Below are 16,188 nucleotides of genomic sequence, written 5' to 3'. Positions count from 1 at the left end.
AATCTTCACGCAATTTGATACTGAAAATGAAGTTTCCAAATGCATAATTCTTCCGCTTTGTCTGTAGTATGTTTGTAAACTTCTTAGGAAATTAACGATACGTGATGCGCTTGCATATCGATATATAAAGATGTTGATATTTACACTTGCTCGCCTAACCACAAGGGGGGATATATGGATAGCGTGTGCACGCAGTGAGATTCCTTGTCGAGACATTGGTTGGCACGCGACCCGCGCGTGACTTCGAGGTCCGAGGGTGGAAATAATGTACCGAGCACTCAGTGTATTCGCGGAAGAACCTTTTTTTAATTTCTCCGCGATCTCATCTGGGGTATATTTTATTATTAGCATTGGAGTACGGATGGATTCACGCGTGGTGCTAGTGTATTCCCGTTCACTCTAAAATGCACCCCTAATATGACAAAATGTATACGAACAGTGGTGGGAGCACCATGAATTATCTTTAATTCAATTTCTTTTTTGGCTAGATCGTAGATCGTTATATAAAAATACCAATATACTTGAAATTTCAAGAACACTCCTCCCCAAAGGAATTTACCGAAGGACAATTTTAGGCATCAGTGATGAATGCTTGATAAACTAATAAGGGCGTTAAAATTAAGAAAATATTGAAGTATTGAAAAAAATTAAATACTACTTTGGACTAAACTTTAAAATAACTTTATCTAACAAATTTATTTAGACCAGTTGTTAATTTTATCTGGTTAAAAATTATATAAACAACTAGTTTTGCACCTCATTTATTCTCTTAAACCCTTACAGGAACCATATTAATTTAAAGCTGGTCATTGCATAGACATTTAAAAGTTTGGTTTTAGAAAGTAATAGATTCAATTGAAAAACTTAAGTTTGAATTCGAAATTTTAGGAAAAAAAATGTTTTGGGTAAATTGATCCAAGACACTAAGGACTTATTGGTTCGAAAGTAATTACATCTAACAGTATCCTTTATTTTCATCAAAAAGACCAAATAATGGGAATGCTTAAAAGCGGACATTCTCGTTATGCCTATGATCGGCTTACGAAATCGCGTGTGCACACTGAGTTGTCCTGAAATATTTAGGAAGGAGAATGAATTAGAGGGTGAATTTCTTAGATGTATAATATTTAGGCATCTGTCTAGTTGAAACGGGAACGACAGCACATTGGCGCAAGACTCTGAGCGTTAAATGTCAAAACCAAATCCGAGCCCGTATTACTCCCAACTCCATGTTATTTTCTTGTTATGATTTGCTAAAATGGATCGTGTGACGGATTCTGGTTCTAAGGGATGTACCGAAATAGGAACGCGTGATAAGCTTTTCCACACTTTTACCTTGTAATAGACTTAGCATGTACCATCGATCAAAATCTCTTTATTTTGGAAAACGTCTATGGAATAGACCAGATTACCTTTAAACATTTTCCACCATTTAGCATGATTATATGAATTGTGAATTGAATAACCGTAAGTCTTTGTTAAATTGAACATCGTGGTTCCAATTTTGGTTGTAAGGCTGGTGGCAAAGTGTTGCGAGTTGAATGGTTGAATGGTTGTAGTATTTAAGCGTTGTGAGTTTTATTGTTGTAGTAAGGTTAAGAATTGTAAGTTGAATGGTTGTGTTAATGCTGAACGTTGTGAATTGGATTTTGGTGGTAAGGTTAAGAATTGTGAGTTCAATTTTGGTGGTAAGGTTAAGAATTGTGAGTTGGATTTTGGTGGTAAGGCTAAGAAATGTGAGTTTGATTTTGGATGTAGGTAATAGTGTTGGTTATTGTTAGTTGCGAATAGTTTGGTAGCAGGGTTATTTATTGTTAGTTTTCAATAGAATTGTGAAAGTAGGGTTATTTATTGTGAGTTGTGAATTGACCTATGATAATACGGTGTGAATAATTAATTGTTTTGTGTTAGTAAGGTGAACCACTGTTATTTGGAGTGTAGAATGCAGTGATTATAGAGTGATTATTTCTATTTCGACTGATTACGAATTTTAATTTGGATTTTCGAATTCCTCGACTGATTACAAGGAACTATACCCAGATACCTAGAAATCTGAAAATTCGTAGTAAAATAAACATTCACCACCAGCCACGTTGGAAAATGGCCGCCACATATGTCAAAAAAAAGAGAAAAGATTTTACGATGCCCGTTTGTTTTAATCTAGAAGCCCTCATATGAGCGGAACCCTGAATAGCGGTTCTCATAACTGCTGTTCTCTAAAGAACGTTTTCCTGAAAACGCAGTTTACCCGGTAAGCAGTAAAACTAGGATGTGAAAAAGGATAGTCGTTAATTAGGTCATTTGAACCCCAAAGGTTATAGGTCAGATAATGTTAGGTTAGATTGGGTTATTTGAACCCCAAAAGTTATAGGTCAGATAATGTTAGGTTAGATTGGGTTATTTGAACTCCAAACGTTAAAGGTCAGGTTAGATTTGGTTAGTTGAACCCGAATGGTATTAGGCAAGGTTAGGCTATTTGGACCTCAGTAGTATTAGAAAAGTAAAAATTGGGCGTAAGGTAATTAAACTATATGGGTTTTTTCTATAATAAAGGCGATAAAATGTAGACTAAAATGAGAATCAATCAGCTCCTCTCTGAAATTTCTATCGTTGTAATAGTTAAAACGTTTACCCTTGGTCCTAGATGGTTCATACTAAGAAAACATGGTCGATATTAAGTTTCAGGTTTTTAGGCCATATTCGCAGCATTTTAGCTGAAGCCTGATCGTCTCAACTTCACGAGGACACCCCTAGGACCAGGGCAGTACCGTAAACAAACTGAAGCTTACACCCTTCTTTGAGTGAAAAAGTTTAAAAATTAACTTCTGAACCTTTCAAAGAAAACAGCGGTTTTTATTAATGCATAGTTTTCAGAATGGAAGGATTCATACCATTTACAGCAGGGATGTCCAACTTTTATTCACGGTGGGACAAATTCAAAATTAGAAACCATCAAGCGGGCCACAATCAAAATTCACATTTTTTTCAGTTGTTTGATAATTTTCCAATTGGTTTTTTTTTCAGTTTTAGTGAGAAACCTGACATTTCTTTTGTTTAGTTATCTCATCAATTTTGAAATCCAGATTAGAAGTTAAAATACGCAGGTAATTTTCCAGATGACTGTCCGACAATCGTATTCTACCCTTGCTTTTGGTCTGTTTCATTCTTGAAAACACCTGCTCACAAATGTATGTGCTTCCAAACAGTGAGCTCATGAAAAGAGCGTTTTCAAGAATTTATGGATACTTTTCCCTAGTTACACACGTTTTGTAGAACTCAATGAGCTCCATTTGGTTGAATTTTTCTTTTAGTGTTGAATCACAAGTTGTTTTAGGCGAGTTTGAAAAGTGTGAAACTAGTAGCATACTACCATCGGGTGACAGTAGTTATACTTCGAATTTCTAAATATAGCTATTTTAGTAAACACTTTATTGTCACAATACAGATTCTCATTCATCCTATGGTGGGCCATCAGAACTTATAGGTGGGCCCGTAAAATTACTTCGGCGGGCCATTAATACCATTAAATTGTTCACTCAACTGGGGCCAAATTAAAGAACCGGGCGGGCCACAAGTGGCCCGCGGGCCCGTAGTTGGACATCACTGATTTACAGAACACAAGGAGGTACGACTATTTGTGGACGAAAGTGCAGACTACTTTTCCTCCAAGTAGCCTGGCCTGTAAATGGTATGAATCCTATTAATCAGAAAAATATGCATTATTGAAGGGTTACTATTAAACAGAGTTGATTTTTTTATTTAAATCGAATTTTTTTTATTTTTATTGATTTATTTGATTTTTTGGATTTTTATTGAACCACTAATTAGTAAATAACCAACATGAAAAAACTTTTGAGTCAAAATTAACCAAAAACAAAATAATCATGACCTTTAAGCAGCTATTGGGTATTTTCTTCAAAGTTGTTGTTACTATTCAAATGCTTGTACAAAAAGACTAGCTTGACCGCTATTTCTTTGCCTAGCCTATTTCGAATCTTACTCCAGTTAAAACTGATCACGAGTGGCAAGACAAACTGGAGTTTTGGGAAAACCTTAATCTGAAATATGCCAAAACAATGATTGTTTTTAATTATAGGTAATGGTATTTTCTAGTTAAGTTTCTTAAATTATTTCTTGGAATCTTAGAAAACATTTTTTAAAAATAAAAATGAATACGTGATTTTAATCAAATGATTTTTTTTAAATCGCTTGATTTAGATCAAACAACTCTGCTAATAAAACAAATAAATTTCCTTATTTTATGTTTGAAAGTATACTTAATTATATGTATTTGGATACGTAGAATTTGAATATCCACTTTTGGTTACTTCTAAAAATGTTTTAACCTTAAAATAATAGTTCAAAAACAGCGATTAGCTCGACCTTGGCCCCACCCTATTTGAATTTCAAATTATATCCAGCCTGCTTGTTTAAATACAATAATTGGTCACGGAACAGTATTTCTTTAGCAAGAAACATACAGCCATCTATCAAATTGATACGGCAAATTCCAGAAACAACCACTGAACAAAGCAGTTTGTCGCATCAATGTTTACGTTGTCACCTGCGCTCTCACCTCTGGAGCTAAATTGATACTCAGCTATGTCATACAAAAAAAAAAAAAAAACCCGCGCCCTCTCTCAAAATGTAAAGTTTTAGGGCGTTAAATATTTTAACTTGAGAATTTGCTTAATTAAAGGATCATTTTATTAAAAAATACATTACGTGACTGTATTCCTTTAAAAAGCCAAAAAAATCTTCTGTAAAGAGGATTTATCAGTTCTATTCTCACCTTTCTCTCCTGAAACTCAAAAGTTTATTTTAGGTTCTCTACATGGTCCCTAGTAAGTACACAGTTAAAATAAACAAAATATTGGTCATTGGAATATACAGTAATTATTATTTGCTTTAGAGATTCCAAGATTCACTGCATTTATAATCTGCTTGCTTTATATGATATGTACCTAAAACCAACTCAAATTTACAATTCATGGATTGATTTTACTGATATGTTTCACTGTTATTTCGTTGACTTCATTCGATTGGGGTAAAACTGATTGAATTCTAGTGATTTGACTCACTTCACAGAGCGACAATTTCAGGTAGTATCGTTTCCCTTGCTCACACCAATTGCGAGTTTAATCCAAACAAGGCCTTTCCGGGAAAAGCGGCTGAGCGCAAAAATTGAACAGAAGGCGTTCAGACCCCCGGTTCTCTAATTGATGTTTTTACAGCTTAGGGAAACCCTAGGTTCCCCTCTTTCTTGTTCTAAGTCACGTGGCAGACCAAGTCCGGTCTTTTTGACCGACACGTGACCGAAATAGGGCCTTCGTTACCCATGGTGATGGTACGGCACGTGCTAGTGGATCTGGAGTATCACAAATTCGTCTCTCCTCTCTCTAGATAGGGAAAAGGGAACGGCTATCTAGTTTTAACTTCATAACGCGCGGGTCTCCTAGGACTTAGATTAGTCCTAATGGATATAAGATTATTAGTTATATTCACGGAAAACGTTAGGCCCAGCCGCCTGCCAAGATAGAAATTGCGTAGTCCGTAGTTTATCCCACGATTATTATATTTAAAAGAAGAAAATTAAGGTAGACGTTCCCGATAATGTAGATTTAGATGATAAGTTTGATTTATGACAATCGTCAAACTGTCTATCAAACGTAGATTTCTCATTGATGTTGTTGAAACATGTTTTGGTTAATAGAAGGTTTATAAGATTTCATAGACCTATAAACTGATGTTTTGGTTTTTGTCTCTAGGAAGTGTAAAAACATTTTCTACGTTTTATCGTCTACATACACACTTCAAAGCAGGGTTCGATTTAAAAAAAAAACCCAGCCCAAAATAACCCGCGGACTTTATTGGGTTTTACCTCTGGTTTTACCGACCATAAAAAACCCACTTAATAGAACTCATCACTAAGATCTTCAATTTTGATGAATTTAAATGCTAGAATAACTTAATTTAAAGCAAGTTTAAGATATTTGTTAGATATTGGTTGTTTCAACTTCAAAAGTACTATTTAATTATATTTATTATTTTTTATGAAACATTTTAAGATTTTTTTAATTAAGCACTTACTTTTGAATAATAATTTGTACCATGCACGCAACTGATAAAGACAAAAAATCCAAATACCCAATAAAACACGGCGGGCTGGGGTTTTTTTTAAAAAAAAAAACCCCCTGGGTTTTATAAGCTCTGCTTAAAAGTTTTGCAAAGGACATGTGCGTGTACAAAGATATAAAATGTAATAATCGCGCATGTGTAAGAATAGAGTTTCGTGTCTCAGCTTAATAATGGCACGCTTAAAATAGTATTTGAACTGTCTGAGGGCTAAAATACATTGGAAAATAACATAAAGAGGTAATGTTAATATTACTCAACGTATTTAACTAAACCAGTTATAAGTTTACTGCCGCAGTAGACAATTAAGGTACTAAGATTGATTAGACTACTTGAATTGATGGTATAAAGCACCTCGTTTGTAATATTGCTGACAATTTTAACACAAACAAAGTTTACAGTAGATCTGAGTCTAACTCTTCAAACTTGACGGTTAATTTTATATCAAGTATTTAATGTTACTAAGTGGTTACTTATTTCAATGCTTTTACACTTCGAAAAATTATTTCTAATTCCGCAAAATTGCATAGAATTCGAAATAGAGTTAAAACGTACAGAAACATTTTCTGTTTGGACCAATCTTCCATAGCGAGTAACGTAGCAGAGAAATTTCAGCTTCCTAGCTAAAGCGCTTTTGTCTCGGCATTCTTGACTAGTCGATCAGTCAAAAAAAAAAAAGAAACATTTACTTTAGGAAAATATTAATCCACTTCTGCTTAAGATTAGATATAGATATATGTATTCAATAATATATTATCTGAAATATATATTTCTGGCTACCAAAGCTCTTGAAAATCGTCAAGCAGCTTAAGATAACCACTTTAACAACAAATTAAATTTATAATTCTAATCCGGATAAATAAATTAGAGAGCTTTACTTTGGACTATCAAAGTTTCATTTCTTTCAATAAAAACGTCCCTTGTAATAGGGGGAAATATTGTTTAGCTCAGAGTCTTTATTATTAAATATTTTTCAGTGACATGTTTTCTGAAATTTTGGTGGCTTAGTTAGATTGCAATTCTACTCTTAGGGCAAGATGATTTTTGATATTATCATATGGCCCGTAGATATAGGTCTGAAAAACTAAATTATATTTTTTGCAAGGCACAGGCTTATATTTTTTAGACCGTAAAACAGAACTCTTTTGTATTTCAAAAATAGAGTACAGCCTATACTTTGTTTGACGCTGCCATCTCTTTTTATGTAAAGAGAACTTGGCGCTACGCGAAAAAACCCAGCCCTTATTGACTTTATGCTCTTGTAATTTCCTTTCCTTTCGTCCCTGGAGGATTTCGAGCGCACGCCTAGTTGTTTTCCCTGTCTCTTCTATCCACGCTCTTTTGGCCGAGGGGAAAACCAACTAAAATTATTTCTGGAACAGCGATAGTTAATAGATGCCATAGCGAGATTGGCGCTATTTATATGTCACATTTTCTTTTTCTCCTTTTGTCCAAGCAAAGGTAAAGATACTAACGGAAGCGATAGAATAAATACTTAATAGTCCAGTGTTGAAGAAATTAATAAGTGAGAACATGGATAGATTTAATTTTAGAAGTAGGAATGGAGAACAGGGTAGTCTGGGCGCGCGTGAAAGTTCCGGACCCCCTTCCAAGGAACGGAAGGGTATGAAAGAAGAGGCGGGTCATAGCGACAGAGTTAAAAAGGAATGACGTATTTTTCGCCTTCCCCGTCAGCAACGTCATCAAAACGTAGTTTAAATGAGCCAATAAGATAATTTAAACATTTTGTTACGTGTTGTAGGGAGGAGCTCTATACTGGGCTATGAGTCGGACTGAAGTAAATACTAACTGTTCTCCATTCCTACTTCTAAAATTAAATCTATCTCCTCAAACCGTTGACTACGAGAGAGAGAGAGGCTCAACCTCCCCTCGTGTCTGTAAACCTTGTCTCCGGTTTAGTGGATAGGCCGCTATGGTCGCCTTGAGCGAATTTCGTTCTCGTTCACGCTCCGTTGTCTCTTTAATAGCAAACCTATACCACGGGTTTTTCACTTTTTTCGAATACAAGAGAAATAAGTTCTATATATCCACCCTGTTCCGCTCACGCTTGGGGACGCGCGGTTGAGTGCGCGTGTCGCGAGAGGCTTCACTGATTGATCGCATTGCGCTTTTCTGTGTGCAACGCCGGAAAGAGGGTCATGTGATTCCAAAGGCAAACATTTTCCAGAAGTCTCGGTCGCCAGTAGAGCCCTAGCCTACTGCACTTGAAAAGGACAATTCTTGTCAATATCTTCCTGCTATAACACCGTTCAGTTCGTGAAAGTTTCAATTAATAAATCTAATACATAGGCCAAAGATTATGGAAACTATAATTTTACGATTACGTAATTGCCTATAAAAAACCTCAAGAATTCTTATTAAGTTCAAAATGGTTTTATGTAATATAAAGCTCCTCTTTTCTTAATTGAAACGGCACAAACTGAAAAGTTTAAATATAGATCTGGTTCTGGAATCTGCGAAACTTCAGCTAAGACATTTTAAAATAAATACTAGATATCCATTGCCATTTAAGTCAAAGTCCTTACTGACTAAACGTCCAACGCAAACCGCTTCACCTTGAAGGCTGAGTTTTTGCAGGGTCGTTACACTGAAGTAGTAGGCACGCAGTAAGAAATATTTTTAAAATTCTCCGCCATCTTGAAAAATGGCGGCCATAAATGTAAAAAACCTTCTTTATGGAATAATATCCGTGCATTTTAACATATTTCTTTAATATTTAGTACACTAGTTCCCAATATCCTATGTACGGGGTTTCCTTTTGGATTTTGATTTACCTCCATCTTTAAAAATGGGGGCCCGAAAACATAAATGCATATCGAAATAGCTCAAACTGCTAGTGTCTGCAGACAATTTTATAACTGAAAATCAGGGTTTTGGAGAATTGCTTATTTGATGTAAATTCATTTGTGCTCTATAGAGATTATTAATAAACATTTAATCCATTTGGAAGCATTTCATTTTCCATATTCTCAGTCAATTTTACTTTATAATCAATACATGAACAGACAATACGTCACGTTTGACTCCGAAACTCAAATAACTATTAACAGGAATTCCAAATTCATTCTTATTATAAAACCCATCACATTCGTAAATTTTAGTTGTGACAGGAGTAGAGGAAAATGTTGACTAAAAGGATAAGATGTCATGTGCGAAATCAGTTTTGGTTGGGAATTTATCCTTTGTAATTCTGGCCCATGACATTTGAACATGAACAATTTCTGTTTTATTTGGCCTTGAATATAAAGGTTTGCCAAATAATGCAAAACTAAAAAAAAAAACCCACCCGGGTTATGCGGGCTTGATCCAGCATGTGGTGTTTAGTGCACCAACCAACTATACCAAAAACGCTATTTAAGTTGTATTATTCATTATAACACATATTCCTCACGCCTTTCGTTGGGATGATAATTTGTCCCAAAAATTCAGTACTTTACGCACAGGTGGGTTTTTGATTAGAGAGATTGACTTCAAGGTTCAAACCATGACAAGCTGTACGACCACCCCAAGAAAGCTTAAAGCAGAATTTAAAAATTGATTTCATCGTGTATGATATTAAAGGCTTAGAGAATTGTTTTCAAAATCAGCTATCGACATTGACATACAATTGTGATATGGATTAACCCCGAAACATGGTGGAAACTGCAAAGCTACTGTAATAAGAACTTTTAAATATATATACTCCAAATTCATTATATGTCCATTTCATTTATTTCGTAGGGAAACAAATTTAAGCATTTGAGTTAGTTAATTATCGACTATAAAGTAGAAAAGCTAAATGATGTGTTGAGTAGTGTATATTGACATCAGTGTTTCTAACCGAAAAAAATATTATATCAGAATTATTCAAAACATTATACTTTTAAGTAAACTTAATAGTTATAATAAAGGCATTATTGGATTTTTTATCAGAACGTCAAGTGAATTCCACAATTTAATTCCATCAAATCTCACGCTTTCGTTGCTGGATGCGTTTACGTATCTTTGCGAATTTAAGCTTAAGGTTCTTCATCTAGTAGCATGGGAGTGGTTTCTAAAAATTGTTGTTGAAATATGTCAAATATATAATTCGGAGTTTAACAGTAGAAGATATTATGCATAGTGTGATAGTTTTATCTTTGTTCGAGTCTCATCCACACAAGACATAGATGATCTACGGCAATTGTTTTGTAGGCGTTGCAGTTTTAAAAATATTTTTTTGTAAAAATGTCTGAATAGTCGAACACGCGTTTTAAACTTAAAAGCAAACAGAGGGTTTTTGGTCTACAGTGGGTAGGAAGGATTTGAAAAAACTATTTCTATTGATTGACTTTATTGAAAATGTAGTTAATCGCGAAGTCCATGCGAATTGATCATAGACTAGTCCCAACTATTTGGCAGTTGTATATATTGAGTTTTCAAAGGCTCTATGTTTTCTGCAATCGCTATTTTGGACCTAAGACCGTTAAACACATTAATGGACTGGAATGATAAGCTAAAACCTCCGTTCTTGTAATGGTATTGCCTGTCGTCGCCCCTAGCGGGAGAGTCCCGAAACTTTTCGACTCATAGATTATGGCTATGGTTTCAGTCGAAAAATTTCAATATTGGTCGTGGCGTGGCGCTAGATAGGCGATAACCTAAAAAAAAACCACGCGCCGTATCTCCATTTCAGTCCATCTGTGTTTAATGGTCTTAGTTTGGACAAAGTTGTCAAAATATCATGAAAACCTACTTTTTTTTCATTTAAAGGATCCCTTTCATTTTATAATTGATATCATATCGGTTTCAAGATCTGTCAAAAGCGTATTCAGTTTGGCATTGGAATTTAGAATCGAGTTATCATCCGCATACTAGAAACGATAATCACCATGAGTGAATCATATACTAGCTCCCTATAAGTTACTCAGCCACACTGGCCTAATGCATCCAACATTTTCTTCCCGCCAAAAAAGTGTTACCTATATGCGACCCCCAATGAGAGAAAATAACACTACTCTCGGCGCTTACGTATTTCCGGTAAAAAAACTGGAGTCCAGAAAAGGGGATCAACCAATGAAACTTCGAACTGAAAGGTAGTTAGTATAGGCAGACGACGTTTTAGAAATGTTGTGATTGTTTGCGGACGGTTCACAGTCGTATTCTACAGGGCCGGTAGGCCCTTGTAGATATGACTTGATACCGTTTTGTAACGTTAAAGTAAAATTCACATGCTTTTGCTAAATTTCCTATGGAGATTAACATGGGGTTTTTCGTGATATTTCCCCACCGCTAACTTAAAAACTACAGCGAAGTTACTTTTCGTAATTATCTTAAATTAACAATTAAGTATTCAGGGTGTGCTATCAGCCAGTTTGATCTAAACAATTAAGTCTAAGTATGTTAATTTTAGTTAATTACAGAAGTACGGCTTTGACCATCGTGATTGGACATAATAATTAGCTAGATCTCTTGGAAAACTCAGTGTTACTACGTATCTGTAGTGTGGTGGTTATCACGTCCGCTTCACACGCGGAAGGTCCCAGGTTAGAGCCCTGGTAGATACATGTATTGACCATCGGGATTGGACATAAGAATTAGCTAGATCTCTTGGAAAACTCAGTGTTACTACGTATCTGTAGTGTGGTGGATATCACGTCCGCTTCACACGCGGAAGGTCCCAGATTCGAGCCCTGGTAGATACATGTATTGACCATCGTGATTGGACATAAGAATTAGCTACATCTCTTGGAAAACTCAGTGCTACCACGTATCTATGGTGCAGTGGTTATCACGTCCGCTTCACACGCGGAAGGTCCCAGGTTCGAGACCTGGTAGATACATGTATTGACCATCGGGATTGGACATAAAAATTAGCTAGATCTCTTGGAAAACTCAGTGTTACTACGTATCTGTAGTGTGGTGGTTATCACGTCCGTTTCACACGCGGAAGGTCGCAGGTTCGAGCCCTGGTAGATACATGTTTTGACCATCGTGATTGGGCAAAAGAATTACCTAGATCTCTTGGAAAACTCAGTATTACCCAGTGTCTGTGGTGTTGTGGTTAGAATAAATATTTAACAATTATTTCACTTCACTTGGTTTAATAATGTGACATAGGTAGCGTACTTTTTCCCTACTTTTAAAACCATTAAAGTAAGTAATATTAGAAGTTCAACAGATTGTCTAAAAAATATGTTAAAAGCCACTGTAAATGGTGCATAAATGCCTAATATTTCCTTAATACTTGCAAATAATCTTAGTAAATGGCGTGAATTGATCATAGAAATGGGGTTAAAGTACACCCTAAATGATGTCTTTTTTGGCACTGGAAAAAACAGCATATATGGTGTTTGAATGCACCATTATATTTTAGAGTGCAAATGTATGACGGTAAAGCAAACATAATTATTCAAAATTTAATTACATTAAGACTGAAGTGACAGATATTATATAAAACGTCTTGGTTTAGACCAAGGCCGAAAAAACAAACGATATGTGTGAGGTTTATCAATTGACTGAAGTTCAGATATTGATATTTGTTTTAGTTATTTTTATTCACTCAATCCTTAATCAATATTTAATTCAATCAACTGATTTTACTGTTAATCGATCTAGTCCCTCTAAATTAATTGAAAAAATTACATATCTACGCTTTTTCAAGAACAATTACATTTTTCGAAAGAATTTTATCATGAAATTAATTATTTTGAAGGGATTTCGTGTCGATGGTCACTAACTTGTGAGCACCTTGACCGACATAGTTTGAATTGTCGCTGGCTTGACAAATTTTCAAGTTTGCACCAAAAGAAGTTTATATCTGTTTTAAGTTGTTGATAAGACTGTCGTTTACAGTGAATGTCGTCTACTTAAGACAAAGCAACAAAGTTTATCCTGTGTGGTAAAGGGTAAAGATCACATAAACAGAAATACTTCTCTGTACTTGTTATATTCATTTCCCGCGGAAATAATATAATAAGAGGCAGGAACTAATTATGGTGAGAGAACCAAAACTTTATCAAAAACTAAGAGCCTCATCGTAGATGTACATCATACGATGTGGCTAAAAATAGGAGCTAAAAAACAACTTAATAGTCATCTCGAAAACCTTACTGAACTTTTTAATAATGCGTCTAAAGAACTAATAGAAAAACTTAAAGAAAGGCCCAACCCATTTTTAACGAAGCCTATTGCGAAACCCAAATTATATTTAAATAAGCAAATGAAACCAAACCCCCAAAACCGTTAATACCATTTGGAACTATCGTCACTTTTAAGTTCTCGATATATTAATTTCAAAGCCCTAAGAGAGGGCGCCGTCTACTATCACTATCACCCGCCTCTCCTCCTCTCGACTATTCGGAAGAAAATGCTGGATACATTAGTCCAGTGTGACTGAGTAACTTATAGGGAGCTAGTACACGATTCACTCATGTTATCACTCGTATGATTATTAAAAAGTGAAGGTCGTAGTTACCTGTTACCGTGCGGTAGATTTCATCTATACTAAAGGGCAGGTTATTTCTGGTTAGACTATGAAATAAAGAATTTATAATTAGTATAAGCTAAGTCTATACATTTCAATAAGAACTATAAAAGAAGGAAGTCAGGGATAAGAATGTTTATGTGTTAAGAGTGAAGGATAAGTCCCTGGTGAGGAGTCAAATTTTCTTTCAGCTCCCAGCCCCTTCGTTTTCTCTGATATCTAGAAATATTTAAAAAAACATCCTTGTCCATATGGATTTATTTTATTTACTCTGCAGCTATAAAAATTTGACAAATTGAAATTCCCTCTTTTTTCCAAACCTAGCGAAACGATATTGCACAGGTATTGGGATGCAATGCTTGCGTCGTGGTAAGCGCCATCATGGTCATGGATCTATGTTCAAATCCTTATGGATTTTGTTCGATTCAACTGAATTTTAACAGAAATTTAACAAAGGTTGGATTGTAAAAAAAGGATTTGACAGCTTTAAAACAAAAATTCCTGTAAATGTAGAATCTATCACACTTCGTTTCAGTTGAGAAATCCCAAAAGATGCACTTAGTATTCAATAAAATTCATGAATAACACGTCATATTCTTGTCACGGTGAACTTGTTGCCGAATTCCAAATTAAATTCGCATTTTTTGCAATCAAATTAAAATATTTAAACTGTCCAGAATCCAGTCCAGTCTCTATAACATGTTCCCATTTTGCTCCCAAGTAAATTGACTAGCGCCAATACACCAATTGTAGATATATCTACTTCAGTAGCGTTAGTTTTTACATATTTTCGTTGGCAAATAACGGCTTGAAAAATCGAAAAGGGAGTGAATCAAATTGCCGATTCCAAAACGCAAATAGACGAAGAAAAACCTTGGTACTGTGAATGAGAAAATGGATGATCCCATAAAATTCCTCCAAATGCTTTACGAAATGAGGTCCATTAATCTACAATAAAACTTTAAAACTTTTCAACCAGCATAATATCATTTTAGTATTGAAAGTTTAGACTACAACTTGACGATTTCTTTCGTAGCACACAAAGAGAGAGAGAGAGAAGAAAAAAAATTCACTTTCAAATATTGCTCTGTAAAATAAAAGTCTACCAAGAATGTTAGACTACAATGTGTATTGTAAAATATCTTCAAAACCAGATATGAAATCTCGAAATTCTCCTTGCGACAGAACATGAGATTTACCGCACAAGTTTTATGGTATTTATCCCATTTATATTTCAACAATAAACCAGATCTAATTAGTTATGCCTTATTATTGTTTAAACAATATATATATTACATTATTCTTACACTAAAAAAGTCAATACAATATTCTTGTTCGACCTGAATATGCTCTTAGAAGGGAGGAGGTAGCTAAAGAGCCCAGCAATTTAAACTTATGGCCAGGATTCGATAAATGCACTTTAAAGTTTTAAAATTGTTTTTTTTTCTTTTTTGCTCCCAAGAGAACGAACTCCGAGGTGGATTTGTGAGGGCGAGAAACATTTCCTTGCCATCATTTCAGAGGGGTGCAAAATGACAACCGGAGTTTTATCAGTTTAAATCTTCCTTTCCTCGCTAGGCCAAACTTTCCCATAAAACTCCCTCCTTGCCAATGGAACCACTATCATGTAAAAAATTCAAAGCTTGTACTGAAAAATGTGTGACTAAAATACTGAACTGTCTGATCATCAGAGTTTAGTAAAATAGTCACTTATGGGAACAAGTAGAGGCTTTGAAACAACGTAAGCTTAGTTGTCGAGAAAGTTAAGATAGCCATTTAACCCGTTCAATTCCTCATTATCTCCGTCAAGTTATTTTCAATGCGTCGGGCTGCTAGATTTTCTGCGAGAAAATAGTTAGGATTGCAGTTTTAGTTTCTAAAATACTCATGGATTAATTATGTTTACTTATTTCGTATTTATAAAAAGAATTTGGATAACGCTTGGAAAGGTATCTAAGTAAAAATAGAAAATCTAGCAGCTCGACACATTGAGAAGAATTAAACTTCAAGACTGTTTCCCATTTTAAATAAGGTTTCGCGTAGTTTTTCTTAATTAATGGAATTCATTTCCTATCAGTAGCGTCGCTAGGGTTTGAAATTTGGGGGGGCTAAATCTGGGCAAACTAGTTATTATAAGAATTTAATAAAAGAAATTGCATAATGGGTTCATTGGATAATGTGTAGACCTTTAAAACTACGTCATTTTGTGTCAACGTGAAATTATTCGTATTTTAAAGATATACAACCTTTTATTGATAAAAATGGAACCGATTATGAAGGATTTTCACTCGTCTTAAAGGGAGACTCTCAGCTGAAAACCTTAGTGCCATGTTTTATTTTTTCCTGGTTCGTTTCAATTAAATATGAAGCCTCAAATTTTTTTCTGATTTTTCAAACAATTTTTTCAATTAAAATTAAATTTTTTAAAATTTGTTAGGCTTAGCAATGGGTCTCGATTTTAGCACACGTACCTACCGGCCAATAAAAACCTCTTTAGGGATAGAGCCAAATCAGCCAATCCCGTGAGGGTTAGAAAATATTAAGTGGTATGTTGTCTGCTTCAAACAGGAAAAGCAGGGCGGGAAATA

General features: G+C 35.0%; 2 non-coding genes across 2 annotated transcripts; both read left to right on the top strand.

Annotated features, from left to right (window-relative positions):
- The first annotated feature begins 11,608 nt into the window (after positions 1-11,608).
- TRNAV-CAC (transfer RNA valine (anticodon CAC)) lies at positions 11,609-11,681 on the top strand. The gene has a single exon. It is a non-coding gene; the product is annotated as a tRNA-Val (tRNA).
- A 203-nt stretch (positions 11,682-11,884) lies between these two features.
- Positions 11,885-11,957, top strand: TRNAV-CAC (transfer RNA valine (anticodon CAC)). The gene has a single exon. It is a non-coding gene; the product is annotated as a tRNA-Val (tRNA).
- Positions 11,958-16,188: the final 4,231 nt, after the last annotated feature.

The sequence above is a fragment of the Phalangium opilio genome, unplaced genomic scaffold (genome assembly GCF_054372755.1).
Source record: "Phalangium opilio isolate 3A_F unplaced genomic scaffold, DU_Popi_V2 ptg000352l_1, whole genome shotgun sequence".
Lineage (NCBI taxonomy): Eukaryota > Metazoa > Arthropoda > Arachnida > Opiliones > Phalangiidae > Phalangium > Phalangium opilio.
Note: the sequence above shows the minus strand (reverse complement) of the source record. Positions and strands in the feature narration are given on the sequence as shown.